The sequence below is a fragment of the Epinephelus moara genome, chromosome 17, assembly GCF_006386435.1.
Source record: "Epinephelus moara isolate mb chromosome 17, YSFRI_EMoa_1.0, whole genome shotgun sequence".
NCBI lineage: Eukaryota > Metazoa > Chordata > Actinopteri > Perciformes > Serranidae > Epinephelus > Epinephelus moara.
The window spans coordinates 18,456,111-18,463,447 of NC_065522.1; positions in this window are offsets into that span (position 1 = coordinate 18,456,111).

Here is a 7,337-nt window from a genome sequence, read left to right on the forward strand (position 1 = left end):
TTAGTATCTTACAATTTGATTCAGAAAGTCTAAATTTTGACTTATCTCGTAGCTGTAACTTACTATCTTATATTTTTTACTTAAAACATATATATTACAACACATAAATTTGGTATATTATCTTATACTTTTGACACAGTACCTCATCATTTTGATGAATTAAGACATAATTTTGACTTACTACCTCAGAATTGAAACTCTATATTTTGGTATCTTATAATTTTGACTTTAAAATATTGTTTATTGACTTATTATCTCACAAAATGACTAATTAACGAATAATTTTGGCAGATGTATTTTTTAATTAATGTCTATATTGTAGTATTTAAGAATTTTGACTTTGAATGTAATGATTTACAGTTATGATTCCCATTTACAGCTGACAGTTTAGTCATTTTGATTGATAAAGTCATTCGTTTGACTTAAAGTCCATAGTTATGACTCACAATCTCATAATTTTGTCTTTCACTTATAAAGTAAAAGTTCTGTCTGGTATCTTTGGTACCTCATAATTTAGTTGAACCTTTAAAAATTGGCTGCATCCATATTGAAAATCACTGTAAGAGCAGTGAGTCCTGTCTCAGGTTGTAGTTGTTTATCATGTGCACTGAATCCATTCCTGTGTTTTCCTGTTCAGAGGATAGAAGTCTATATCATGGTTGAAAGGAACGCTCTAGGGTCAGTTACATATTAGTAGACTGGATGTCCTCGTGTCACCTGCAGCTCATTGCCCGTGTCATTGAGTATTGATGCAGACGCACATGTATTACTCAGTCTGACCACAGCTTCAACACATGGAGAAGAAATAAGCTCCATAGAAAGTTAATAGTTTATCTTTCAGGACAATTTCCTGCTGATGAAAGGCCATTTAGACAGAAATGATGCTCCAGCTGTGATGGACATAAACTACAGTGCAGCTGAAAATGAGTGTTGTGGTTTGACAGGCAGCTCTCAGTCATAATGTGCACGGCTATGTTTGGGTTTTAATGACCTCCTCAAATCATTTCTCCCTCTCTCGACCTCCCCTCCACATGCCATTAAGCTTCCAGGAAGAAATCAATTCATGAAAATACTCCTGCCGCTCCAGGTCTGCAAAGATCATCCGGTGCAATCGACCTACTGCCCTACATTTAACTGCAGACGAGCGTGACGTGCCCGGGCAGCGGAGGTGTTCACCTGCATTATACCCAGCTCCACACACTTGCAGCCACTCTCGCCGTGACCTTGTGACCCAGGCCCTTTCTGACTGCTGTTCAATAAGCCATAATTATGACTGTTTATGTCCGCCTTGCACCGCTGCACTGGAGACCAAAGGACAGCAAGAGCAAGCAATATTACCCCTCACACCCCTCCATCACTCCATCCCTCCCCACACTGAGTGAGTCTCCCTCCCCTCTGCCCTGATGTAAACACTGCACAGCAGCTCTTCTGCTCACTCATCTGAAGAATGCATCGTTATGCCAAAAACAACTGATACAAACTAGAAAACACTTTTTATCTGCAAAACACATGGATAAAATTGTTTGTGTAACTGATGCAATAAGCCAAGTTTTGGTTATTTGCAACTCAATGACCAGAATAAATGGTGGCACTGTAAAGTCTGCAAACCACGGATATGTAACATTTGTACGTTATTAATTAGCATATATGCTACCAGTGCTGTAATTAATGAGCGGTGATGCTGTGGCACAAAACCACCTGGTTATGGTCAGGAGAAGATCATGTTACCTGCTTTTGGTGCCACAAACACAACTGGAATTGCAACTGATGTTTCGCTAAAAAACACCCACTTTTGGCAGGACTATAAAAGGTTTGTTGTTTGTTGGTCGCAAGCAGTGGTCTGCAGCTTGGCAGCAGCGTCCCATCTCACCTTTGAACGTTTATGCACCACGTGAATTTGTACAAATGTAAAAATCAATGATTTACAGAACGTACAATGCCAATTTTTTCTTCTGGTGACTGGGCTGTAATTGGCAGATAAGAATATGTGTCAACATTTACCCCAGAAGAAAAACCCACAGTTGCAAAATTACATCACTTTTAACTATCCCTAAAAATATATATAATGGTTTAAAAAAGAAAAACACACATTTACATAGTCAGTGGGCCCCACTGTTTATCCTTGCACTGCTATTGGATAGTAAATGTGTCGTAAGGTCCGGTCATCTGGCCATGAACTCACACAACCTGCAAACTTTTGTTTTACTGGACTGGATTTGTCGAGATTTAAGTAAGTAAAATGTCTTAAATATTTTTGTAGTGATTATTACAATGTCTAGAACATGAAGATATTTAGTTATTGTGGAACACATTTATCAAATTTGACATACAGCTTGTTATGTCTGTGTTGCAATTTTACATACCTGAGTCAGAATGGTAGTAAAAATAGCATGTGCACCTGACACATGTTCACATATGGGAAAAATACCAGTAGAAATATAATACAATTTCCCCAAAAACTTAGTAAAATGTGAAAAATTAAGAACCCTTTATTTTCTGCATCAGAGGCCTCCTACCACATCTGAAAGGTTAATTATTTTTCTCATTTAATATTTGGGCTTTACAGGGTTAAAACTGGGTTTCATTTGGTTGAAAAAGAAAGTTTGTTATGAAAGTTTGCATGAAGCTATTATTGTAATGACTATTTCAACATCTAGTTAGAACCTTTTACACACTGAATTATAGTCATTAAAACGCTTTTGAAACAATGATTATATGTAACCATGATGTGAAAAATGTCCCGCTTTAACCCAATTTAGTCCAACATCTTTTGAACAATCAAACTTTAACCAGTCAAATTATTTTCAGCAGCTGAATCATCAAAGTAAATGTAGTGATCTTAGGCTGTGATAGATACAATACATAGTCTGCAATATGTAAATCTGAGCTTTGAAATAGTAGTTTGACAAAACCAACTCAAGATTCAGCTGCTAGCTTTTTTTTGAAGGCCTTCAACCATATCACATGGTAGGATAGGGATTCTTAAGCAGTTTGGACCCCCTAAAGAAGTGCGCAGGATTGGGCAAACCATGGATGTTTTAGGAGGCCTGAATACAGTGTTGGAGGCTGGACCCTGTTCATTCCTATGAAAGTTGCTCGGTGATGCATGAAGCCACAGAAAAAAGAAGCTATATTTCTGCAGTACCTGGACAATCAGTGCTGCTTTTGCATCGTTCGCAATAGAGCAGGCGCATTACAGACTTCTGCCGACTGAGCCAAGAAGTTCTGGTTTAGTGCTCTGCTAACTTGAATGGGGATAAATGAAGGCCTTATTCAGTCAACCCGACACATGGAAGGTTCTTATAATAGTCCAGGGAGGGCTCCCACACCTTGCAGTATTTTTTAATAGAGCCCTGACTGTGATATCTCAGCTCTTCTAGCTTTAGGTGTGCCGTCCCCTTTCTGACCCAACGGGCACACAAAGGTGAAGCCCTGTCCTTCCACTTCACGAGAATTAGTCAGCAAGCCAGAAGGGACTCAAAAGCCATGGAGTTTGATTGGCTACTTGAAAGGGACAAGCCTCCAAACACTGCAGTTGCAAGGTTCAGTGGTGTATTACGACCGTACATGTGTAAGAGAGTTTCAAATATAGATGACCAAAATGGGGCAATCGAACGACAGGAGAAAAATGTGGCATAGGTTAGCGGGGGCAGCATGACACCTCTGACAGGTGGGGTCAACCTCAGAGTACAGTCTGGTAGGTCTGCTTCTGTAGAGTTGTCAACAGTGGAACAGTTTGAATTGGAGTATACCATGCCTCATACAAGCTGATGACTTATGTATTCTCTCAGGTCTTATCAGGTAACCTCATTCCCAATTCTTCTTCCCAAGCACCCTTCAGATCGTTAAGAGAGGGGCTAGAGATATTTTGAATAAGGCATAAAATGATTTAATCTTGCAGTTCTTCTACACTTTAAAAATGCTATCACACTGAATGGATTAAATCCTGATAATAAAATGAGTCAAGTCGTGGGGGTTGTGATGCACTAAAAAAAATATCCTCTGATTTACAGACACCTCTTACCCAATGTTCGTCTATGGGAAAAAGTCTGTTTGAGCCCAGTGGCATCACCACGGACTCTGGAGTTGTAATGCCACTACGAAAATTGGCTTCAAAGCCTGCCACACTTCCTGGTCCAAACCATGTAACTACAACTTCCGGGTCAGTCACATGGTGCCACTGGACCCAAATTACTTTTTTCCCATGAACTTACATTGGGAAAGAGACGCCTGTAAATCAGTGGATACCTTTTTTTTTGCACTATCGGGATTTGGTCCATTTGGTCTGATAACATTTTGAAAGTCTAGAGCAGCCAAGCAATTAAATCATTTTATCCCCTATTCATGACCCACCCTACTCTCCCTCTGATAGTTTAGGCAAGAGGAGTGAGATTGGCAAAGGTTAGGGTAAGAATGTCAGGCTAAGCCAATCAAGGCTTACCCTGGATAGGCAGAGACAGAGTAAGGCACAGTAGGGCAGGTCATGCCTTCGCTATCCTAGGAGGTGCAAATTTGCGAACTTCAAGTGGTTGGCTTGGCCAGCGAAAGTTAGCCACTTGGCTGGGCAAGTCTCTAGCGCACTTGCTCTGTGGGCCCAATGATGCAGAAGATCTGTGTAAATTTACACTCAGGAAGTTTAGCTTTTTTGGCTGCATGTGCCTCTGAGCTACTTTTATAGAAATGAACAAGGCCCTGCATCAAACACTGTATCCAGTTCTCTTCATACATTCTCGGTTGGGACCCCCTGAACAGGCGCCCAGAATAATGTAAGGGGTCACGAGGTGATTTAGCAGATAGGAAAACACAAGAAAAAACATTCCTGCAACACAAGTTCAGCTTATTTGTTCCTGACTTTTCCCAAATCTTTGCTGTTTCCTGTCCGAGAAGGGAATGTGATCATTTGGCTGAACTGCTCATATGTGATGAGGGGTCGTGATTAGGTAATGCTGGCATATAAAGGCTGAGAACCAGTAACTTAGGAGACAGTTGAACTCCACAACACAACATGAATTCCTCTGTGTGCAGTTTAATCGGTTTCCAGATATCAGGATCATGTTGCTGCTCCAGTGGAAAACTATTCAAACTATGTAAACAAACAGCTTCCTTTAAAAGTGGACGTGTCCAACACAATGTCTGACATGAAACAGAGGCTTTGGTTGTTTATTCTGCAGACAGTGTTTCACATGTAAGTGATTTCTCGCCATAACTAAAGAGGAAAATATTTTCTCTTCTTGGTTCCTACTGGTCCGTCCCCATGCAGAGTTTGAACGATGTCCATCAGTTCCTCAAATTTCCAGAAGAATAAATTAGAGATGGTGAAAGCAACAGAAAAGACAGAGGGGAACACATTAGCAGACTAAATTACTCCCCATGCCTGAAATCTAGGTCAGGGAGAAGTGGCTGCATCTCTGTGCCTGAGCCAACAACTTTCCCTGTGTTTCCTTCATGTTTTATTCAGCGTGGCACCATAGGGCCTGTGACGTACAGAAGTCTCTCTCAGCAAAGCGAGCTGCGTAGGACTTCCACGCTGACAGCTGTCACTGCGATGAAATCTTTTTGCTGTTGCTGCCTTACAATATCTTTGTCTTCTGTTTTATTTTGTTTGTGAGTTTTCTGTAGAGGGGGGTTGTTTCAGTAGGCTACAACAGTCATTTCACGTCCCACTTACTGTTCAGCTTGCTTCTTCAGGTTGCGGCCAACAGTAACGTACACATGGTGTATTTCTTTACGTAAAAACGATGGATGAAATGGTAGTACTTTGTCGATTTCCTACTTCTCTTAATCCTTCATTTAAATATCTGCATGTTTATGTATTTATTCTCCTTTATTTATTTTTTTCTCTTTGTCTGATGGAGCTACACGTTGGATGGAGCACCTTTAACTTATTGAATAATTACGCAGTTGCTTTTGGCTTGATGATGTGAGAAGTATTAATGTATCTAATACTCGTATGAACTTTTTCAAACTTTGTTCTTTCAAGTTGAAAAAACGCCCCTGGGGGGATTTTCCAACCACAGAAAAGTCCACAACACATCTTAAATCCTCTCCCACTTGATAAGTCGAGGATGATATTCGCATCCAGGCACTCGATCAATATCTCAGAGCTGACAAGCTGATGGTCACAGCAGATAAAACACATCCAGTCTTTATTGTGTACCTGTGACTCAGAGTGCTGTACTGCTCTTGCAGGACACTCCCCCCTCCATCGACCTTCATCATCACCTCAGACCTGGGTGACACTCCGAGATAAGGGTGTTAGGCTCTCCAGCTGTCATAACTGGTGCTCACTCATTGTGTCATTGCATGGACCGAGAGAGAAGAGTGAGACGAGGGGAGGGTTTGTTTGGAAATGTTTCCTTTTGACATTTCACCATTCAACACGCACTTCAAAAAGCTGGCAGTGGAGATGGAGCGTGGATGGTGCTTCTTCTCAACACAGAGCTGGAAATACACAATACACACATGGGTTGTGCCATGGCATCCACCCAACTCACTCACATTTACATGGAGTTAAAATTAGAACACAGTTTATGTGCTCCTGCGAGTCTAAAGCTGTCGTCTATTCGCTGATTTATCTCACTTATTAAACCTGCACTGAGAGATATATTTTGCAACAGATTCCTGGGGAACATAAAACCATAACTTTTACTCACACATTGATCCACAGCATCAAAATACACCCTTTTTGCTTGTTGAAACATCCACTCGGGAGCCAATCCGCTGAATTAATATTTGATGAGATGTTAATTTAATACTGTGTTCTGCACAAAATGCGATGCCTCACTGAGTGTGAATTCCCACTCTCCCTGTCCTTTCCTTTTCCTCCAGTGCTAATCAGATCAAAATATGGATTTCCTTTTTTCATGCACTATTCAAATTACCGCCTGTTGAAATCTCAGCAACGGTGGTGTCTGGGGACATGAAAACACTGAGTGAAGAGGTCACATGTTTACATGACAAATTTTCATAAGTAAAATGCTCCATGTGAACATGAATAATGAGAAACATGATTTCTGTTTCTGTGTTTTGGTGAATTTTTGTGACTTTCGAGTTTTGCAAATGGTTGTTTTTGTGAATTCCATTGTGTTTTGTGAACTGTTGTTTGTGTTTGGTAAATTGCTTTTATGTTTTTGCAATTTGCAAAACTGCAAATTGCAGTTGTGTTTTGTGATCTGCTTACAGTATGTGTTTTTGTGAGTTGCTTGTGTGTTTTGTGAATTGCTGTTGTGTTTAGTGAGCTGCTGTTGTGTTTTGTGAGCTGCTGTTGTGTTTTGTGAATTGCTGTTGTGTTTTGTGAGCTGCTGTTGTGTTTAGTGAGCTGCTGTTGTGTTTTGTGA